The following is a 23096-nucleotide window of genomic DNA, read 5'->3' on the forward strand; positions in this document are numbered from 1 at the left end:
TTATCGGAATATTTGAAGAGAAATGGTTGAAATTTATTTGTATTAGGAATTAGGAAGTATAAAAAAATGTATTTGTATTAGAGACTAATTTTCTAACACTATTTTTCCAAAATTAAAAATAAATTTCTAAAATATTTCTTACTTTAAAAATAAAATCAACAATTTTACTAGGATAATAAATAATATTGTCTTAAATTTTTATCTATAATTTTATATTATCAGGTTTTTTCATATATTTTTAGATATTTTTAAAATTTATATGAAATATGTGTATATACATACACTATGCAAGATTTGACCTAGGATGGTAATGTGGGTTGGGTCCGCCAACACTTCCTCATTTAGATGAGGCAGGTCAACCTTCTGAACTCGTCAGTCCGTATTGATCCGTCCCACATAAACTGCTAACCCGATAGACCATAGCTAGGCTAAACAGATCTTTATTTTAGACACTTTTGAAGAAAAATCTCATGATTTTTTTTAATTAAGATCGGTGGTGGTCAATATTTTATATAGAACTTTATCTATTAACTTTTTTATACATTATTTGATTCATTAAAGTATTGTTGATATTTACTTTATTATATTATGCATTAAACCTACTTTGGTTCAATTTTATTGTTCTTCCTTGCATTATTGTCCAAAATCAATCTTGTTCATAATTCTTTTGTTTTTGAAACTATTATTTGTAAAGTTCTTTTTTGAAAGTTGTTTGTTTAATTGAATTTTTGATTTGATAATCAAATAATATTGTATCTCTTGGTTTTAATCATCAAAGCATTTTTCCTGTCAATCTTTTGTGTTAAAGGTAAGATATTGTCACTACTACTTATCTATACAGAAAGTCTGAATCTAATAACTGTGAAACAAAAATTTGTTGAATCTAAAACCAATCTGTTATATTTCTTAAACTGCTTCTTGAGATCGAAAAATAAATTTGTTGTTCCTCAAATCAATTGGTTCTTTTCTGTCAGGTTTTATTAAACAGTTTTCTTTGCAAAAAAATTATAAGTTCAATTCACCCCCTCTTGAACTTAGACATTAATAAACCCAACAATTGGTATCAAGACCTAAGACTTGTAGCTTACTCAAGTTTTTTGTTCAATATGTCTGAGTTTAAATCGCCTTTTGCTGAGGGTGCATCTATCAATAGACCCCCTATGTTGGGTGGATTGAAATATGCATTATGGAAAATTAGGATGAAATTTTTTATAGAATCTATTGACATGGGATTTGAATGCAGTGGTAAATGGACCTTTTGTGCCTGTGTAGGTTGTCAAAGATGAAACCGTGAAAAAGCCTTGATCTGAATGGAGAGACAATGAAAAGAAAAAGATATGATTCTCTAGCCAAAAACATCATCTCCTCTGCCCTGAATATGGATAATCCATGAGGGCACGAACGATGTGAAAAGGGCAAGAAGGCATGCCCTCATCCAGGAATATGAGCTCTTCAGAATGCAGCCAGAAGAGACTATTGCAGATGTGTTAAAACGATTTACACACATTATAAATCATCTCACTGCACTTGGAAAAGTTTTTGATAGAGAAGAGCTGAAAATCAAGAACTGAAATGTCTTGAAGTATGAAAAACAAAATTAAGAACTAGCAAAGACATAATGGAAATGATGTGTAAGAACTTGTATAGGTCTAAAATACAAGTATGAACTCAATACTAAAAAGAAAATGCACCAAAGGATCAAGAAATAAACACATAAAACTGTTCTTAACACAAAATCAAGAAACAAAAATTACAACAAAAGGACTACAAAGAATTGATGACATTCTTGGAAAAACATGACTATGACAAAACTTATAAGGATTCAAAAATTAAAATGACACAAGCACAATGTAATATAAAAAAGAAAACAACAAGAAAACTCAAAAATAACCTAAAAACAGAAAGGAAACAACAAAAATATAGAGTTATTGAATTAAAGAGCCTACAAACAACTCAAAACACAAACAAGAATAAACCTAAACTCTATATACCACATGATATGATTCCAATAGCAAGATATAGATGATTCTTTGACATTTTATGGAATCAACTTGAGTTGGAGATTGAATAGGCACTTTTATAGAAATGGATCAATGTTCTATGTTTCAAGAACTCACCAAAACTTGCACCAATACACCAAAACTCATATGGAAGCCCATTTCTTGTCAATTGAACCGATTAAAATGTATAAGTATTGAAATGAACCGATTAAATTGCCTTAAAAGTGAAATGAACCGAACAAAGTCTTAGAAAAGGAAGAAGAACCGATTATATTCAGCAAAGAAGAAGATGAACCAAACAAAACAACAAATGAAGCTAAAACACCGAATAGAATTGCAAGAAAAGGCCTAAGACAAGTTTAAGGAGTTCATATGGACATGGAAATGGAAGAAATAGATGGAGAAGAAAGAAGACTTATGTGGTTGTAGTTCTTGGTTGATGAACACGCCACTTGAAGTGTGAATGCTCCAAGATAAGTGTGAATTGCCGCCACTTGAGGAACCAAGGCACTCAAGATGAGACTAGGAAGAGGAGAAGACAATTCTCACTCACTCAATCACCAATTTGGGAGAGTTTTGTTACTTCAAAAATCAATTCTATTATTTGAAGGACCTAAGCCCTCCTTTTATAGGAGCAAGGGTCGGTCATGAAGCTTACAAAGCTTGCACCACAAGCTAACCAAAAGTCCCCTAAGCTAATGCCTATAGTGAGTCATGAAGAGTCACCTTCTAGAAAATTCTAAACTAAAGCCTAAAGATGCTTTACAAAAGAGGTATCTAATGTTTCCCTCTAAGCACCTTCCTAAAAACTATATATTTAAACATTCTACTTTTTATACAAAAGACACTATAAAAAGAGAAAACAATCTACCACTACTTCCTAATTCTTTAAACTTGCTTCTTGTAAGCCTTTGAGGTAAGCTAATGTCTCCTTGAGCTTCTTCAACTTCGGCCTCTACCTCCTCTTGACCTTGATCTTCGGCCTCTATTTCTTCTTGATCTTGATCTCCATCACATTATAAATCATCTCACTGCACTTGGAAAAGTTTTTGATAGAGAAGAGCTGAAAATCAAGATTCTGAAATGTCTTGAAGTTGGCAGCCTAAGGTAACAACAATCTTTGAATCCAAAGATTTATCCAAGCTCTCCACTGTTGAATTGTTCGGGAAAATTAGAGAACATGAATTAGAACTCAACAGATTAAAAGAACAAGAATCAATGGAAAGGAAAACCAAAGGTATTGCATTAAAGTCCAGTGTGCAGAATGATACAAGTGAAGAAGAAGAGAACTCTGGACAAGATGAAACTTTGAGTCTTCTCATTAGGAAATTTAGCAGATTCCTGAAGAAGAAAAGTTGGGAAAGAACTCAACTAAAGAAAACGTACTCTAAACCTAATTAATCAAATTCATCTAATTACACTTGCTTTGGTTGCGTTAACCAGGTCACATAAAAGTTGATTGTCCAAACAATCAAAATAAAGACAAACAAGCTAGTAAGAAGGTTGAAAGAAGCAGAGGAAAAATGATGTATATCTCCTGGGAGGATAATGTAGTATCTTCATCAAGTGATTCATCAACTAAGAGTGAAGAAGCAAACATGTGTTTCATGGTGAACAATGAAGATTCAATCTCTGATTCAGTTAGTAACTACTCCACTGATTCAGAAAGCTATGATCAACTATTAATTGTTTTCAAAGAAACCCGTGATGAAGCAAATAGGTTAGTTGTTATATGCAATAAACTAAGAAGTGCAAATAACATACTTAAACCTAAGGTTAAATCACTTGAAAAAGAATTGTTTAAAGCTAAAACTAAGTTGATTAGTCTTGAATTAACATGTTTGCATGCATCTATAAAAACCTGTGAAAATTGTAAGAATCTGGAAAAGAAGGTTCAATAGTTGTTAAAAACTCTGTCCAATTTCACTAAGGGGAGGGAGAATCTTTAACTCTCTTAGGATAACAGAATGTTGTCTTTAATAAAAATGGGATTTGATACAATCCAGGAAGAAAGAACAATGTTAAAAAGCTGTCAAGGTTTTTTGTTCCAGCAAGAACAAGTTTTTCTTCTTTCTACAGTTTTAAACCAAAGTTTACTCCTTCCTATTTCTATTGTATGAAATTTGGTCACACATAAAAAACATGTAAGTTTAAGAAATTATCTTGTTCCAAAAGGACTAGTCAAATGGCTTCCTAAGGAAAGGTGATAATTTGACTTGACCCAACAGTAAAGGGTACCATATATATTGATGTTTATTGTGTAGAAAAACAGCAGAAAATCAAACCAGTGGTATTTGGACAGTGGCTGTTCAAAACACATGACTAGTGATATTACTCAATTCACAAATTTGAAGTTCAAAGTTGAAGGGCATGTGACCTATGGGGACAACAATCGTGGAAGAATCCTTAGAAGAGGAAATGTTGGAACCAAAGGATCAACATTAATAGAGAATGTGTTATATGTGGAAGGACTAAAACATAGCCTTATATGCATCAACCAATTATGTAAGGGATACAAAGTTAACTTTGAATCCAACAGGTGCACAATTTCAAATGAAACTTCTGGTAAGGTGTTGTTCACGAGTAAAAGGGTAAATAATATTTATCTCTTAGATATAATGCACAATTGCCCTGTAAATGAATGTCTTTTGTCAAAGGATGATGAGTCATGGCTATGGCATAGAAGGTTAGCCCACATCCATACAAATCATCTAAACAAATTAAAATCTAAAGAGCTTGTTTCTGGCTTACCAAATATAAAATTCCAAGATAACAGGTTGTGTGATGCATGTGTGAAGGGCTAACAAGAGTCTCCTTTAAATCAAAGGATATAAATTCTTCAAATGAACCATTGGATGTTTTACATATGGATCTGTTTGGGCCTTCCAGAAATGCTAGCTTAGTTGGAAACTATTAAGCTTTGGTGATTGTGGATGATTTCTCAAGATATACTTGGACTCTTTCTTGTTTCTAAAAATGATGCTTATGATGCTTTCAAGAAATTGGCTAAAATATTGCAAAATGAAAATTGTTGCAGCATAAAATCAATTCAGAATGATCATGAGGGAGAATTTCAAAATGCTAGATTTGATAGATTTTGTGAAAAACATGGGATTAACCATAGCTATTCAGCCCCTACAACTCCCCAACAAAGCGGTGTAGTAGAAAGGAAAAATAGATCACTTAAGGAGCTTGTTAGGACCATGTTAAACGAATCCAATCTTCCCAAATATTTTTGGGCAAATGTTGTATACACTGCTTCATATGTGCTAAACAGAACCTTAATTAGGTCAATTCTTAAGAAAACTCCTTATGAACTCTATAAAGGTAGAAAGCCTAGTATAAGTCATCTTAGAGTTTTTGGGTGCAAAGGTTTTATTCTGAATAATAGGAAAGATAATCTGGGTAAATTTGATCCTAAATTTGATGAGGGCATACATATTGGCTACGCTATTAATGGGCATGCGTACAAGGTGTATAACAAAAGATTGCTTACTTTGGAAGAATTTATGCATGTGGTGTTTGATGAATTTGATGATTACCTACATAAACCTATTGTAGATGAACTTGAAGTAGATCATTTAAGAACTGTACTTCAAAAGAATCAATTAATTGATTTAGATATAACTAATTCACGTGTTGTCAAAGAACCTGTTGATACTGCAGATTTGCCCAAAGAGTGGAAAACTCCTAGAGACTTAACACAATGTGATTGGCAACATTGAAAAGGGGATCTCAACCAGGAAGTCTATGAATAATTTCTGTAAAATAATGGCATTTGTTTCACTGGAGCACAAAAATCTGAATGAAGCTCTATAAGACAACAACTGGATATTGGGTATGCAAGAAGAATTGAATCAGTTTACAAGGAATGAGGTATGGTCTCTAGTTCAAAGAACATCCAAGATGAATGTCATAGGAACTAAGTGGGTATACAAAAACAAAATGGATGAACATGGAATTGTTATAAGAAACAACAAGACTGGTGGCCAAGGGTTACAACCAGGAAGAGGGAATCGATTATGATGAAACATATGCATCAATGGCAAGACTTGAAGCTGTCAGACTTCTCTTAGCTTTCTCCTGCATAAAAGGATTCAAACTATTTCAAATGGATGTCAAGAGTGCCTTCCTGAATGGTTACATAAACGAAGAGGTCTTTGTTTCACAACCCCCGGGTTTTGAGAATCATAAATTTTCTAATCATGTATTCAAGTTCAAAAAAGCTCTCTATGGACTCAAACAAGCTCCTAGGCAATGGTATGAAAGATTGAGTGATTTTCTAATGTCTCAAGGCTATAACCGTGGTACATCCGACAAGACATTGTTCATTAAGAAAAAAGGTGAAGACATTATACTTGTGCAGGTATATGTGGATGATATCATTTTCGGTTTTATAAATGAAGGCTTATGTGAAGCATTTGTAGAGGTTATGAATAGTGAATTTGAGATATCTATATGGGGGAGTTGAATTATTTCCTTGGTCTACAAGTCAAACAACTAAAAGATGGGATCTTTATAAATCAAGCTAAATATTGCAAAGATCTGCTGAGAAAGTTTGAGATGGATCAATGCAAGGCAATCAACACACCCATTCTACAAGTTGTCACCTTGATCAAGACTCTGCGTGGAAAACCTGTTGATCAAACCAAATACAAAGGTTTAATCTGTTCTTTATTGTATCTAACAACTAGTAGACCTGATGTGATTCCAATAGCCACATAGAACAAGATTCTTGACACTTTGAGGAATCACCTTGAGCTGGAAAATATAGAGGCACTTTCTTAGAAGTTGGATCATGGTTCTAAGTCAAGAACTCACCAATAACAAGTACCAATTCCCAAACTCATTTGGATGAACCAAATATTGTCAAATTGAATCAACAAAGGAATTTAAAAAGAAGAGACCGAATAGAATTTGAATCAAAATCAAATGTACCGAACAGAATTAAGAAACAAACAGAATATAGGTGCTGGAAAATTAGAAGAACCGAAACAACAACAACTCAAAAACACAAGGCAACATGAACAAATTGAAGAAGAAGAAAGGAAGGAGAAGAGGATGCTCATGAAGATGGAAGATAGGTTGGATGATCACGCCACTAGAAGTATGGATGCTCCTAGATGAGTGTGCAAGCCGCCACTTGAGGAAACCATGGTCCTTCAAGATAAGACTAGAGTAGAAGCTCAAAAGCTCTCCAAATGCTCACTCCAATTTTGAGTATAGTTTCTTTAGATGAATTCCAATCTGAATTTTACAAGGAAGGCACCTCTATTTATAGCCTAAGGTGCTGAAAAATGAAAGCTAAACAATTCAAAATTCCCTCCCAAAACCATCTAGAACCGGCGCTAATTTGCAAAGCAAGGAAGGTGTGATCCTTTCCTTCACTTTGGCACCCCCTATTCTACTCCTACACCTATCTACTAATACACCCCCCTAAAGCTCCTAACTAAAACCTAAAAGATGCTATAACAAAAGAGGTTTCTAAGGTTTCCCTCTAAGCACCTTCAACTAAAGACACTACAAAAAGGGAAAATAAATGTCCTCTAGCTCCCAAGGCTTTGAACATGCTTCTTGTAATCCTTTGAGGTGGACTTTGACCTCCATGGGCGTCCTCCATTTGTGCCTCCACCTCTTCTTGAGCTTGATGAGTGGCCTCCATGTTCTCTTGGGCTTGATCTCCATCATACTCCCCGAGTTGGAGAGAATTCGACCACGAATTCTGGAGACCTACAGAAAAAGGAGTTAGATCGCTGACATTAAAAGTATGACTACCTAAGAATGTATCAGGCATATCTAACTCATAAGCATTGTCATTAATCCTCTTGAGGACTTGGAAAGGTCCATCCCCTCGAGGCATTAGTTTGGACTTCCTTTGAGTAGGAAAACGATCCTTCCTCAAGTGAAGCCAAACCCAATCGCCCTCATCAAACAACAATACTTTTCTCCTTTTATTGGCAAGTTCAGCATACTTGCCAACCTTCTTCTCAATTCTCTTCTTGATGTCTTTATGCAAAGTTTTCACAAAAGAAGCCTTTTCATCCCCATCTTTGCACAAGACATCTTCAAGAAGGGGAATAGGAAGAAGATCAAGAGGTGTTAGGGGATTAAACCCATAGACCACCTCAAAAGGAGAATGGGAGGTGGTAGAATTTACTACTCGGTTATATGCAAACTCAACATGGGGTAGTAAATTCTCCCACACTCTAGGATTCCCCGAAATAAAGCATCTCAATAGTTGTCCCAAAGTTCTATTCACCACCTCGGTTTGACCATCAGTTTGTGGGTGGCAAGTGGTAGAAAATAAAAGCTTAGTTCCAAGCTTGCCCCACAAGGTCTTCCAAAAGTGACTCAAGAACTTAGGATCTCTATCGGACACTATAGACCTAGGAATCCCATGCAAGCGAACCACTTCTTGGAAGAAGAGGTTTGCAATGTGGCATGCATCATCCACTTTGTGGCAAGGAATAAAGTGAGCCATCTTTGAAAAACGATCCACTACCACAAAAATGGAGTCCTTTCCCTTTGATGTCTTGGGTAAGCCTAAGATGAAATCCATAGATATATCTACCCAAGGCATTGAAGGGATAGGAATAGGAGTATAAAGACCATGGGGATGCATTTTAGACTTAGCTTTGCGGCAAGCTATGCATTTATCACACAAACTATGAACATGTTTATGCATATGAGGCCAAAAGAAATGTTCATGCAACACATCCAAAGTTTTAGCAACCCCAAAATGTCCCATTAAGCCCCTCTCATGAGCTTCTCTAACAAGAGATAATCTAATAAAGCATTGGGGAACACAAAGACGTTTTCCCTTAAAAAGAAAGCCATCTTGAATAAAAAAGTCTTTGTGTCCTCCCTTAAGACACTCTTGATAGAGGAGAGAAAAATCAAGGTCATCATGATAAAGTTCCTTAATGTGATCAAAACCAAGATATTGAGAGGTTAAAAGATTTAGCAAGGTGTATCTTCTAGAAAGAGCATCCGCCACAATATTTATTTTGCCTTGCTTGTGTTTGATCACATAAGGAAATTGCTCAATGAATTCCACCCACTTAGCATGCCTCTTGTTAAGTTTGTTTTGGCTTTTCAAATATTTAAGAGATTCATGATCACTATGTATCACAAACTCTTTGGGAAAAAGATAGTGTTGCCAAGTAAACAAAGCCCTAACAAGTGCATATAATTCCTTATCATAGGTGGAATAGTTGAGATGACTTCCCTTCAATTTCTCACTAAAATAGGCTATGGGGTGGCCCTCTTGAAGGAGAACAGCCCCAATACCTATGCTTGAAGCATCACACTCAATCTCAAATGTCTTAGTGAAATTAGGAAGGGCCAAGATGGGAGCATTAGTCAATTTTTCTTTCAAAGTATCAAAAGCATTTTGTTGTGCTTCTCCCCAATGAAAGACCACATCCTTTTTCACTATGTCATTGAGTGGTGCGGCAATGGTACCAATGTTTGGGACAAATCTTCTATAGAAAGAAGCAAGCCCATGAAAACTTCGGACCTCATTCAAAGATTTCGGTGTAGGCCAATTTTGAATGGCCACCACCTTTGTTTTGTCCACATGGACCCCTTTACAACTCACAACAAACCCTAGGAATTCTATATGATCAAGAGCAAACATACATTTAGCAAGGTTAGCATACAAATGTTCCTTCCTAAGGGTTTCCAAAACTTGCCTAACATGCAACCTATGATCATTCAAAGATAAGCTATAAATGAGAATGTCATCAAAGTAAACCACAACAAACTTACCAATGAAAGGTCTAAGAACATGATGCATGAGGTGCATGAAGGTACTTGGTGCATTAGTTAAACCAAAAGGCATAACTAACCACTCATATAAACCAAAGTTGGTCTTAAAAGCCGTCTTCCATTCATCACCCGGTTTGATACGGATTTGATTGTAGCCGCTTTTAAGATCAATCTTTGAAAAGATTTTAGAACCATGTAATTCATCCAACAAATCATCTAGTCTAGGTATGGGATGCCTATACTTAATGGTTATGTTATTTATGGCCCTACAATCCGAACACATTCGCCATGTGCCATCCTTTTTTGGCACTAAGATGATAGGCATAGCACAAGGACTCATGCTATCTTGCACCCACCCTTTCTCAATCAAAGCCTCAACTTGTTGGCGAATTTCCTTGGTTTCACTTGGATTGGTCCTATATGCGGGACGATTTGGTAAAGAAGAGCCCGGTATCAAATCAATTTGGTGCTCAATCCCTCTCAAAGGTGGAAGTCCATTTGGAGGATCTTGAAACACATCTTTGAACTCTTCTACCAAATTTTCCAAGCAATGAGGACTATCAACAAGTGATTCTATGCTAAGAGTTCTAGGGATGGCTAAAAAAAGAGGATGATGAGCCACTATTTCCCTTTCAATGTCACGCCTAGACACAAGGAGTGTAGGCTTAGAACTCTTATCTTTTTTATCTTTTTTATCTTTTTCACTCTCCCTCTTTTTCTTCATGATAACTTGGTCCTCATGGACTTCTCTTGGAGAGAGAGATTTTAAAGTAACCTTGTGACCATGGAATTCAAAAGATAATTTGTTGGTAAAGCCATCATGTAAAACTTTTCTATCAAATTGCCAAGGCCTTCCCAAAAGAACATGAGTGGCTTCCATGGGCACAACATCACATAATACCTCATCTTTGTATTTTCCAATGGAGAAATGGATGAGGACTTGTTTATTAACAATTATTTCTCCTACTTCACTAAGCCATTGTAACTTGTAGGGCTTTGTATGAGAGATAGTAGGCAATCCAAGCTTATCTACTACTCTTGTACTAGCCACATTTGCACAACTACCCCCATCCACTATTAAGGAACAAATGTTGTTTTGAATAAGACATCTTGTATGGAAAATATTTTCCCTTTGACTTTCATCAAAAGGTTGTGAAACTTGTCCAAGAAGTCTTCTCACAACTAACAAGTCCCCTTCAAGTGGACATTCGCTCTCTTCCTCACTAGATGCATGAGAATGCAATGAATGCTTTGGAGAATCCGAATCATGCTCACTAACTACAATGCCCTCATGCATGTACATACTACGTTTGGAAGGACAATTTGCAGCAATATGACCATAACCCATACATTTAAAGCATTTAGTGTTAGATGTTCTAGTGGGAGACTTAGGTCTAGAAGTTGATGGCTTAGATTCCTTGGGTTTGAAAGAAGAATCTTTGGAAGGATGTTTAGAAAAAGAAGTTTTGTTTCTCCAAGACTTGGAGTAGTATCCATCATTGGAAGCATTTTTAAAAGAATTTTTCTTAGCAAGTTGGGCTTCCACCTTCATTGCAAGATGAACTAAAGAACCCAATGATGAATACTCTTGTAACTCAACAATGTCTTGGATATCCTTCCTAAGACCACTCACAAACCTAGCAACCATGGCTTCTTCACTTTCTTCTAATTCAATTTTAAGCACAAGCGTCTCAAGCTCCTTATAATATTCATCCACATTTAGCGTGCCTTGTTGAAACCGTTGGAGTCTCAACATGAGGTCTTTCCTAAAATGTGGGGGCACAAACCTAGCGCGCATATGATCCTTTAAAGAGTTCCAAGAGTCCACGGGAGGACCCTTGTGATAGATAATGTCCTTTACAATTCCATGCCACCATTTCATGGCATAATCACTAAACTCTAGGGTGGCTAGCTTGAGCTTATGCTCATCTTGGATCTCATGGATCTCAAAAATTTGTTCACACTTAGCCTCCCAATCTAAATACACATTTGGATCACTAGAACCATTAAAACAAGGTAGTTTGACCGAAGGAAGCTTGGACTTTGCATCATGGTAGAAGCCATTGCCGTAGTGAATTCTTTCCCCTTGGTGATGATGTCTTTGCCCATGGACTTGGGGTGGAGGTCTCCTTCTCCTATGCTCATCTTCACGGCCAACATCATTTGAAGAAGCTCTTGAAGATGGTCTATGAGAATGATGTCCATCATGGATAGAAGGAGATGGTCTAGTTTGTTGGACCTCCATCTTTTGCAATTTCTCCTCCAACCGTCTAATTGTTCTTTGAGCTTCATGTAATTCACCAATAATTGAAGCTTTTGAAGGAGAATTCTGCTTGTAGGATGCATCACTTGAAAATCCAGCCATTTGTAATTAAAAACAGCAAACACACAAAAACAGCAAACAAGTTAAAAATTAGCAAAAACAGTGAGCTTTGCAATTGAAACTGCCGAAGTGAAATTAAGGCTGAAAAAGATATCACTCTCAAAGAAATAATGTTCTTGCTCCAATCTGATCTTGAGGCCTTGGAATCCTCAAATGAAATATGTCAAAGCAAGCACACCAATCTTAAGAGCAAACCACCACAAAACCAAAGAAACAATAAAGACAAACAAGAAAAAGGTAGAAGCAAGGAAAGGTAATTGCAAAAGGAATACTATATGTAAGACAAACTCAAAGAGTAAGAATGAAAGACAATCAAGAAAATAAAGAACTCAATGAGAAAAGTAGGCACACAAAAGAATACCTAAGGAAAAGCACTAGAGTAGATGAAGAAAACAAAAAAAAATTTAGCTACTGGAATTTTTTTTTTTTTTATGCAAACTGTATTTGATATTCACTGATTTAACTGGAACGTTGTAGAGCGAACTGGATTATGAAATTTATACCACAGAAACTTCAAGATGTTAACTCAAAAATGGCACTGGAATCAATTAAAAAAAGTAAGCCAATTGAGAGAAATAAATTTTTTAAAATCACTGCCAGATTACCGTATTTTTTTCGGCAGGAATGTACACTTTTTTTATTTTATTTAATATTTTTTGTGTACTTCATATTTTTGAATGATTCTTTTTTCTGTTCTTTTCTAACACTTTGAATATCTCAAATCCAGAATTTCAGAATTTTACAGTACGTAAATCAGTTGCAATAAGGAAAAACAGTAAGCACTCTTTTCAGAAACAGAGGAATCCTAATAGGAATAAAAAACAGAATGATGAACTAGCAAAGACATAATAGAAAATGATGTATTGGAACTTGTATAGGTCTAGAATACAAGTATGAACTCAATTCTAAAAAGAAAATGCACAAAGGATCAACATCAATTCAGAATATTGTATGACACCAAAGCAAGAAACAATCAAAACAATAAAAGTACTACTAGAAGTAATGACATATATGGAATAACATGACTAAGACAAAACTTGACATGATTCAAAAATTAAAAGACACAACACAAATTGTAACAAGTGAAAGGAAGCTTAAGGTAAACTCTAGGAAGGATAATGCCATTCCAAAAGAGCAACCATACTCATAAGAATTATGAGTGCCATAAACCTTTCCTCAAACACTTGGAGCAAAAGAAAAACAGCAAGAATACTCAATTAAAATTCTAAAACAGAAACTTCATGATATCATGTTTGTTGTGTGTATGTGTGCCAGGTTCCAATCTGCTATGAAGGAATCACATTTCAATGCTGCTAAAAGGATTCTGAAATACTTACAAGGAACAAAAGAAGTTGGCCTATGGTATCCATGTAATGTATCCTTAAATTTAACTGGCTTTTCTGATTCAAATTTTGCAGGTTGTAAAATAGACAGGAAAAACACAAGTGGAATTTGTCATATGCTTGGGTCAAGCTTAATCTCTTAGCATTGTAAAAAACAAGCGTGTGTTGCTCTTTCCACATCAGAGGCAGAATACATTGCAGCAGAAAGTTGTTGTGCTCAAATTCTATGGTTAAAATAACAGCTAAGTGACTTTGGAATTGTGTTAAGTAGAATACTTCTCTTATGTGATAACACTAGTGCCACTAACTTGACTAAAAATCCTGTTATGCATTCTAGAACTAAACATATTGAGATAAGACATCATTTTATACGTGAACATATTGCTAATGGGAATTATGAAATTAAATTCATTGGAACTGAAATGCAACTAGCTGATCTTTTCACAAAACCTTTTGCTAAAGATAAGTTTAATTTTTTGCGAAACAAATTAGGCATAATAAGTGTATCGACCAGGTCATCGGGTGTGATGACGTGTCTAGCACGTGACTACGTGAGGCGTGTTTAGCAGAGCCCGTGGCTAGAGAAGGGCGAGTGGTTCAGAAGCTAGTGTAGTCGCCGTTCGTGGAAGCGGCGTGTTACAACGTGCATGATCGGTTCTCGCCAAGATTGTATAACGTTGACTTGTTAGGCGATTCGCGACCAGGTAGCTTGACATCGCCGCAAAAAGCACGTCGTCGGATTTCCCAACAGACTCAGTTAAGGCTGCTGGGAACCCAGAAGAGTAAGTCCAACGCTATGATTGTTGCGCTGGCATGGGGCATGGAGGTCGAGCAGGTGGAAGGGAACAACTTGCCCATCAGCGACAGGATTCCCAGAGTGGACATTTGCTGGTGGCAAGGTTCCCCCAGCTAGAACATGCATGGTGTAGCAATAAGGAAGGTACCACTAACGACAAGCGATGTCATAGAGATGGTGCATTTTGCTGCTCCCGATACTCGCCTTGTCAGGTGGCGTTCTAGAGCATATTGTGTGCTAGCTTGCTCCTTGAGTAGAGGACTTAGCTGCGCGACTGGTTACTACACAGAAATAACGTTCAAGTTGCCCCAACCTAGATAACGACACGTGTAGGGTTGGATGCTACCAGTTACTCCAACCCAGGTGATGACACGTGTAGGGCTGGGTGCAATAGAGAAATGACGCTCGAGTTATCCTAGCTCAGATGATGACACTTGTAGGGCTGGGCGCTACCTGCTATCCCAGCCCAGATGGCGACATGTGTAGGGCTGGATGCGAGCCACGCGTCCAAAAGCATAACGGCCTGGAGAGAGAAGAAACCTAGCTATAAAGGTAAACTTAACAGAATTTGCAGAGGTACATTTTTCATTACGACTCATTGCTAGGGTTGTGTGCCTTTAGTATGGTTCTACAGAGCATATTTTCTCTCAGTTTTTTGGGTGTTCTTGTTACTGACTTGAGCGTCGGAGCGCCACCGGCCGCAGAGGCGCCACCTTGTGTTTTCAGGTTCTCAGAGAGGCTTTCTGTGGTCTGGACTTGAAGGGCACGTGGAGTCAAGCGGGTGAGGAGGTTCGTGACGAGGCAACGCTCTAGCGCTAAGTCAACCGGCAGGATCATCTGGCGCCCACCGTGGGGCCGTATAAAAGGTGATTCCCAACCATAGTTCGTGTTTGTTGAGGTTTTGGTGCTTTCTGTTCGACTGCTCATTATCGCAGTCGATTCCTGGAGTTTTCACCGTTTGTTTGGAGTTTCTTTGAGTCGCTGAGTTTGACGAGAAAGGATGAGGACAACGCGGTCTAGTTCAGTCGCGCCGTCAACAGACGAGGATGCTGTGTCTATGACGCAGGTCATGGACATGATGAGGGCGCTGCAGGAGAACGTGGCTGCATCACGTTCTGAACAGGAAAGGATGCACGAGGCACTGGTGGCCTCGCAAGCTAGGAATGAAGAGCTCAACAGGGTTAACGAAGAGCTGCGTAAAACCCTTCAAGAGCGGGAGGAGCGTGCAGTCGGGGACAGATTTGCTCCCCCATCCCCACCGCGCAGCTTTCCCATGCCATTTTCTCAGGAGATAATGGACTCGGTGGTCCTGGCCAATACTGTGGCGGTGAAAGCGTCTTTCACCGGGGTGGAGGACCTTGAGGCCCATCTCACGGCGTTTCATACTCAGATGATGCTCTCGGGGGGATCGGACGCGGTTTATTGTAAGGTGTTCATGAGCACTCTTAGTGGAACAGTGTTGGACTGGTTCGTCAGTATACCTACTGGCCACATTACCACGTTTCAACAGTTTTCCAAGATGTTTGTTGAGCAGTATATAGTGAACAAGGCACCACCATTGGTGTCTTACGACCTGTTTGACATAAGGCAGTACCAAGGGGAGTCCTTGAAGGATTTCCTGAACAGATTCGGAGCTCAGATAGTCCGCTTGCCAGGTAAAGATGAAGAAATGTTTGTACACGCCTTCAAAAAGGGTGTGTTACCTGGGCCCTTTAGTGAGTCACTTATCAGGATTTACCCCGCCACGTTTGCTGAAATCCGGCGACGTGCTGTGGCTCACATCGCCGCCGAGAGCGAAGTCTCCGAGAAAAGGGGAAATGTGGCCGCAGCTAAATCGCGCGCCCAAGCAAGGGTCCAGCCGTAGAGGGTGATGGAGCGGCTGCGGGGAAGAGGGACCAAAGGATGTGCCATCCTTACGACCCTAAGAAGAATAAGAACAAGGGGCCGAGGCGGCCTAGAGAGACTAATCGAGTTCGTAATGGGGTTGCCGATCTGATCGCCATCCCAAACATTGCTGCCAGGCTCAAGGTGCCTGAGAAGACGACGGAAAAGGTTCTGGGACCAAAACCAGACGCGTGGTGCGAGTTCCACAAGAGCTTTGGCCACTCTATCAACTCGTGTTTGGCTTTGGGACACCAACTCCCCGAGTTGGTCAAATGTGGTTTTTTGAAAGATTACTTGCTGGAGAAGCAAGCGGGCCAAGCGTCAGGATCCCAACCGACGGGCAGTGAAGGACAACAGCACGAGGTACCCATTCACGGTGAGATCCACACCATAGCTGGCGGATTCTCCGGCCGGGGGTGCACTGCATCGCAACGCAAGAAGTACGCGAGGTCAGTGATGTCAGTGGAAGTTTTTTAGGATCACTCACCCGACGTGGACATCACGTTCACCAAAGGGGATCTTAGGGACGTTGTGCCTCACGACAACGACCCTATTGTGATCTCTCTAGTCACGGCGGGAAGGACCGTCCACCGGGTGTTGGTCGACCAAGGAAGTTCGGCAGATGTAATGTTTTGGCCGACTTTTGAAAAGTTACAACTGTCCCCCGATCAACTGAGGCCATATGGGGGCTGCTTGTACGGTTTCGCCGGTGATCAAGTGGAGGTAAGGGGGTATGTTGAGTTAAGAACGACGTTCACAGATGGTTTGGCTTCACGAACAGAGAAGATCAGGTATCTTGTAGTAAACGCTCCATCAGCATACAACATACTGTTGGGAAGGCCAACGCTCAACAGAACAGGAGCTGTGCCTTCGACACGGCACATGAAGGTCAAACTACCATCCATGGAAGGTTTGATCATCACCATCTGTTCCGACCAAAAGGAGGCGAAAAAGTGCTACGAAAACAGCCTCAAGAACAAAAGATCCATATGCCACGTAACCACAACGCCACTCCCTGGCGCGGAGCCTGTGCGGGAAGACTGGCGAGTTTCGGATATGATGTTGGAGGTGGCCGCCGAGGGCGATGTTCCAATGGAAGATGTCGAGGCGAGGTCCGAAAACGCCGCTAGGATGGAGGGAGAGAGAAACTGCTCGGAGACCGCTAGGGAAACAGGTATCGCGAGGGCGCTGATCGCCAGCGAAAAGAAGCCTCAGCCAGTGGAGGAATGGCTCGAGAAGGAGATCAACGGCAAGACGTTTAAGCTGGGGAGAACCTTAGATAGCGAGACGTAAGACCAAATCGCCAAGGTGATAAGTAGACACCTGGATGCATTTGCGTGGGCTGCTTCAGACATGCCGGGAATCGACCCCGATTTCTTGTGCCATTGCTTAGCAATGGATCCCCAAGTCAGGCCTATCCGCCAAAGAAGGAGAAAGTTCAACGAGGAGAAAAGACAGGCGATCAAAGACGAAACACAAAATCTCCTTGCAACAGGCCACATCAGGGAGATCCAATATCCAGAATGGCTCGCCAATGTCGTTCTGGTCAAGAAGAGTAGCGGAAAATGGCGGATGTGTGTTGACATCACAGACCTGAACAAGGCCTGTCCAAAGGATTCTTATCCTTTGCCGAGTATAGACGCCCTGGTAGACAGTGCATCAGGGTGCAAGTTACTCAGTTTTCTGGATGCCTTCTCAGGGTACAATTAAATCAAAATGCACCCCATGGATGAAGAGAAGACTGCCTTCATGACGGAAAGGTCATGCTACTGCTACAAGGTGCTGCCCTTCGGGATGAAGAATGCGGGAGCCACGTACCAAAGGCTAATGGACAAGGTGCTCGCACCTATGCTCGGAAGGAATGTGCAGGCATACATTGACGACATGGTCGTAACGTCCCTGGAGAAAAACAAGCACGTCGCCGATTTGGAAGAGTTGTTCATCACAATAGCCAGGTACAAGCTGAAACTGAATCCTGAGAAGTGTGTTTTTGGCGTGGAAGTAGGGAAATTTCTGGGATTTCTCCTGTCGGAGAGGGGAATCGAGGCCAACCCCGAGAAATGTGCCGCCATTTTGGCGATGAGGAGCCCCGCCACTGTGAAGGAGGTGCAACAGCTCACGGGGTGGATGACCGCCCTATCCCGATTCGTATCGGCAAGTGGAGAGAAGGGCCACCCATACTTCCAGTGTTTGAAGAGGAACAACAGGTTTGTCTGGACGAAGGAGTGTGAGGAGGCCTTCATAAAGCTCAAAGAATATTTGGCGAGCCCACCAGTTCTATGCAAACCCCAAGCCACAACGCCACTCAGGCTGTATTTTGCCATAACCGAGAGGGCAATAAGCGCAGTGCTCGTCCAGGATCAAGATCAGGTCCAAACACCCATCTATTTTGTTAGCAAGGTGCTGCAAGGCCCAGAGGTGAGGTATCAAGCCTTAGAAAAGGCAGCGTTAGCGGTTGTATTTTTGGCGAGGAGGGTGCGCCATTACTTCCAGAGCTTTACGGTGTTGGTAATGACTGACTTGCCCATCCAGAAGGTTTTGAAGAAACCAGATGTAGCAGGAAGAATGGTGAAGTGGGCGGTGGAGCTGTCGGAATTCAACACCAAATACGAGCCCCGGGGATCGATCAAGGGGCAAATTTTCGCTGATTTCGTGGTCGAGCTGTCTTCCGAAACAGCGCAAAACGCCAAGGATGACTTTCGTTGGTAATGACTGACTTGCCCATCCAGAAGGTTTTGAAGAAACTAGATGTAGCTCGAAGAATGGTGAAGTGGGCGGTGGAGCTGTCGGAATTCAACATCAAATACGAGCCCCGGGGATCGCTCAAGGGGCAAATTTTCGCTGATTTCGTGGTCGAGCTGTCTTCCGAAACAGCGCAAAACGCCAAGGATGACTTTCGTTGGGTACTCTCGGTGGATGGGTCGTCCAACCAGCTGGGCAACGGGGCTAGGGTTATTTTGGAGGGACCCAACGGTGTGTTGATAGATGTACCGACCAGGTCATCGGGTGTGATGACGTGTCTAGCACGTGACTACGTGAGGCGTGTTTAGCAGAGCCCGTGGCTAGAGAAGGGCGAGTGGTTCAGAAGCTAGTGTAGTCGCCGTTCGTGGAAGCGACGTGTTACAACGTGCATGATCGGTTCTCACCAAGATTGTATAACGTTGACTTGTTAGGCGATTCGCGACCAGGTAGCTTGACATCGTGATAAGTGTCAAATTTCAGTAATATTTCATATTAAAATATAGACACTTATGAGGATTTATTGCTAATTTACATATAAAATAATCCCTAATTTATGAATTTATACCTTTTTACATTTTTTACGATCTTTATTTGAATAAGAGTATTTTATTCCTAAATTTGGTGTTAATTGCAGATTTCTAAGGAAGATTGGAGATTTGGATTAAAAATGAATGATTTGAGCTAAAAAGATAAAGATAGAAGGTCACAGAATGGAAAAAGATGCAAAGAAAGATTGGGCCTTTTTTATGTTTTATTATTTAGCCCATTAGCGCGACACAGGAAGCAACCTAACCCTAGAAAACTATGATAAATAGAGGGCTAGAGACTCAACCCTAGGGTGCCAGATTGAGAGGAAAACACCATAGAGTGAATTGTAACCCAATTGGGAGAATGGAAGGTGATAGAAGTATGCGTGGCTAATTCTACCCTTTGGGATTGGGAGTAATCTGCTCAAACTCTTATGTATTGAGGTGATATTTTATATATTAATATTCAGTTCTTGATTGATTATTGGTATTGTTGTTTTACTTTTAATTTTCCGTGACAAATTGAGAATCTTAAATCTGACCGGGAGGTATTTTTAGGGTTCGGACCTAAACAACAATACTTAACATATTTGAGTGCTAGGAATAGACTTGAAATGTTAATTGCTATTAAACGTCTGAGCTTCGTTCTAAGTTGTTCTTATAATTATGCCAGAGATCGATAGTTAGGGGACATTCTTAAGGATTTTATATGCGAGGAATCGATATAAATGATTTTTATACGGGCATCAATTTCAATCAAAGAACTTAATATTGACATGCTAATCAAAATACTTGAGAGTGAGAGAGATGAAACTAATCCTTATTTTTCCAATTGAAACAACTAATTCTTTGTTTGTTTTCTTATTGATCAGTGCCAACACAATTAATTCAAAACTCTTTTAATTGTTCTGTTTTTATATTTAGCGATTATTGTACTCGATAATTCACTGTTCCTTGTGAGATCGATATCCGTCCTTAGGGACAATTATTACTTTTGACAAACGCGGTGCACTTGCCGTAAAAAGTCATCAAGTTTTTGGCGCCGTTGCCAGGGAACAAATTTGATTTGTTGAGTATAATTTCCTAAATATTGTAAATATTTTATTTTTTTATTTGTTTTGATTTTGTTTATTTTATTAAAATTAGATTTGATTTGATTTTAGTATAGATATGCTGTTTAAAAATAAAAGAAAGTTGTTGATTTTATATTATTTTCTTTTCTTTTCTTTACGTTATTTAATTTAGTTTATTTTATTTTATTTTGTTTTGAATTTGATTTTGTTTTATTATATTTTATTTTAGTTTTTTTAGGATTAGTTTAGGTAGTTTTATTTATGTTTACGTAACTGTTATTTATTTATTTTAATTATATTTTATTATTAGTTTTAGTTTTTATTTCTACGTAAGCTAGTAAGCTAGTTAGTTAGAATATTAGTTGTTTACAATTATAGTTTTCAATTTTTTTTTTAACTTTATTTTATTTCTAGTATTTATTTTATTTTTTATTTTTTTAGTACGTTATTTTTTGTTTTTAGAGTTTTCTTTTATTCTGTTTTTAGTTTTTATTTTATCTATATTTTTTTTTATTTTTATCTTCCAATTTATTTTATTTTATTCTTTTTAAAGAAAAAAAAAGTTCTCTGTTTTTTTCTCTCCACTAATATGTTTTAGGAAGAAAGCAATATGACAGAACAGCAAGCACCACCTACTAGGAAGACACTTGGAGATTATGTCATGTACCAAGGACCAAGACATTTTTCTAGTATTGCAATACCTACTACTACCAAGGCCTTGGAAATAAATCCCGATTTTCTCACTCTCATCCGTGCCTATCAATTTACAGCAATAGAACATGAGGATCCATATTCACATTTGGATACATTTTATGAATTGGTAGGAACAATGGGTTTTCAATCAGGTGATCTTGAAAATGTTTATATGCGCTTGTTTTCTTTTTCATTGGCAGGAAAGGCTAAGGAATGGCTCAAATCACTTCCAAATCAGAGCCTCACTAGCTGGAAGGATGTAGAGGAAAATTTTTGCAAAGATTTTTTCCAATTTCTCGCTACATCAAAGCAAAGTCTGAAATCTCTATGTTCAGACAAGGAGCAAATGAAGTCTTTTGTGATACATGGGAAAGATTTAAGATGATATTGAGAAAATGCCCAAATCATGGGTTTGAAGATATTTCTCAACTGAGCATATTCCTGAATGGTCTCAGATCTGACATAAAGATGCTCCTAGAAGCTGCAGCTGGTGGCACAATGATGGCCCTTGGTGTAGAACAAGCGACAATAATTATTGATGCATTGGCATCAACTGATTATAAAGCCCAACATGATGGACAAGATCTTCAGAATAAAGGGTTGTTAGAAAATGCACTCTTGGCTAAAAATAAGATTCTGACACAGCAGATTGAGCAACTAACTGCACAAATGGCTAAATTGCCCCAACAATTATATGTTGTTCATTCATCTCAAAGCCAAAGTCAGTCAATCAGGTGTGATTTTTGTGGAGGTGTTCATCCTAATGGTCACTGTTTTTATCAGAACAATTCACCTGAAGTTGAGGATCCATCCATGCTTGAAAGAATGAATAAAGTTCAAGACGCTCTGACAAAGATTGTGAGCGCGCAGGACAATATTGTGAGAGCGTAGGACAATAGCATGGCCATGATTAGGAGTATAGAGATCCAGATGAGACAGCTGACCAAACAAATTGCGATAATGTAGTGGCTGAAAAAGAAGAAAAAGATGAGATAGAGGGGAAGAGAGATGAGAAAGAGAGAAGTGAGGAGGAAAAAATAAAGAAGAAAAGTGAAAATAAGGAGAGAGGAGTTTTTGAAAAAGATTTATCATATCCTCATTCTCCTTCAAAAAGCGAGAAGGAAAGAAAATTCTTTGATAAATTGCTCCCTAAAAATTATTTTGCAGGAAATTTGAAGCAAGATTCAACATTTGAAAGATTTCGAAAGAATAGGAGCTATATTGAAGAAAAAAATATAGAGCTGGAGGATAGATACAGTGTCATTATTCAAAAAGGCTTGCCTAAAAAATTGAAGGACCCAGGGAGTTTTAACCTTCCCGTGTCTATAGGTGCTTTATTAGTAGCCAATGCTTTATTGGATTTGGGAGTAAGTACAACGCTATGATTGTTGCACTGGCATGGGGCATGGAGGTCGAGCAGGTGGAAGGGAACAACTTGCCCATCAGTGATAGGATTCCCAGAGTGGACATTCGCTGGTGGCAAGGTTCCCCCAGCTAGAACATGCATGGTGTAGCAATAAGGAAGGTACCACTAACGACAAGCGATTGTTACTGACTTGAGCGTCGGAGCGCCACCGGCCGCAGAGGCGCCACCTTGTGTTTTCAGGTTCTCAGAGAGGCTTTCTGTGGTGTGGACTTGAAGGGCACGTGGAGTCAAGCTGGTGAGGAGGTTCGTGACGAGGCAACGCTCTAGCGCTAAGTCAACCGGCAGGATCAATAAGCATGAATTGTTCTTTTTCAGTAAAATTATAACCTGTTGTTTCTTTGCTTAACGTGTTGTTTTTCTGATTCAAGATCACATGTATGACTAGGAAAGAGAAACATATTCTTGTCTTTTGACCATTGACTGACATGCGGTTTTTGACCAACAAATTGATGACTCCAC

At 39.0% G+C, this 23096-nt stretch overlaps 1 pseudogene; it reads right to left on the bottom strand.

Moving 5' to 3' along the window:
- Positions 1-21518: 21518 nt before the first annotated feature.
- On the bottom strand, positions 21519-21624 carry LOC137836273 (small nucleolar RNA R71; annotated as a pseudogene).
- Positions 21625-23096: the final 1472 nt, after the last annotated feature.

The sequence above is a fragment of the Phaseolus vulgaris genome, chromosome 5, assembly GCF_000499845.2.
Source record: "Phaseolus vulgaris cultivar G19833 chromosome 5, P. vulgaris v2.0, whole genome shotgun sequence".
Lineage (NCBI taxonomy): Eukaryota > Viridiplantae > Streptophyta > Magnoliopsida > Fabales > Fabaceae > Phaseolus > Phaseolus vulgaris.